Consider the following 811-nt stretch of genomic DNA (forward strand, 5'->3'; position numbering starts at 1 on the left):
CAAATATTATCCTCTCAACTTCTCATATATTCTGGCTTCTCCCCTATTTTTTCCATATTTACTCTTTCTCTGGTAATATTTTTGGGAGTGACCTTTGATTAAAACGAAATTTAATGTTTTAGGAATCCGTGACATTGAAAGATGTGGTTGTGGAATTCAGTGAGGAAGAGTGGAGGCAACTGGATCCTGCTGTAAAGAACCTGTATAGGAATGTGATGCTGGAGAACTATAGGAACCTGAATTCATTGCATAAAGGTGACTTCTGTGTATTTACTTAATCTGTCCATTAGTAGTCTCTTCCTTTACTGTTAAAAGCTACAGTACTGATAGAGTGATTAAGTTCATTTGGGTCTGGGTTCAGACTTCTTAATATCCTTTGGGCACAATAGCAAATTTTCCTGCTCTGTCTGGTTGAAAACCCTTTATGATGTAGAGCCAGAAATACACAGGTCCACAGTGTTCCCCTGACCTCGTCCTTTGTCAGCTTATACTACTGGATTGAGATGGAATGCTCTTCCCTGTTTAAAAAAAAAAANTTCCTTTGCTTATGTGGCAAACTAGTATCCTGGGTTATGACCATAGATATTTAAAGCTGTGTGACCTAGGGCAACTTTTCTGCCAGTTTCCTCATCTGTAACAGAGTTGATAAGAGTACCTACCTCCAGGTTAGTGTGAGGATTAAATGAGTTGCTATGTGTAACACACTTAGAACACTGCCTGGCTTAGAACACTACCTGGCACATGGTAAGTGCCAAATAAAGAAACAGCCAACGTAACGTTCAGTGTTATTCTTTCTTTTAAGGAAAAAAAA

The 811-nt window shown here is 38.5% G+C and overlaps 1 long non-coding RNA gene across 1 annotated transcript in view; it reads left to right on the plus strand.

Annotated features, from left to right (window-relative positions):
* LOC103583043 overlaps positions 1-278 on the plus strand; it is a 2,562-nt gene extending 2,284 nt beyond the window's left edge. The window contains exon 2 of the long non-coding RNA XR_549821.1: positions 123-278. This is a non-coding gene — a long non-coding RNA (uncharacterized LOC103583043). The remainder of the gene's footprint in view (positions 1-122) is intronic.
* The last annotated feature ends 533 nt before the right edge of the window (positions 279-811 follow it).

The sequence above is a fragment of the Galeopterus variegatus genome, unplaced genomic scaffold (assembly GCF_000696425.1).
Source record: "Galeopterus variegatus unplaced genomic scaffold, G_variegatus-3.0.2 Scaffold19249, whole genome shotgun sequence".
In the NCBI taxonomy this organism is placed as follows: domain Eukaryota; kingdom Metazoa; phylum Chordata; class Mammalia; order Dermoptera; family Cynocephalidae; genus Galeopterus; species Galeopterus variegatus.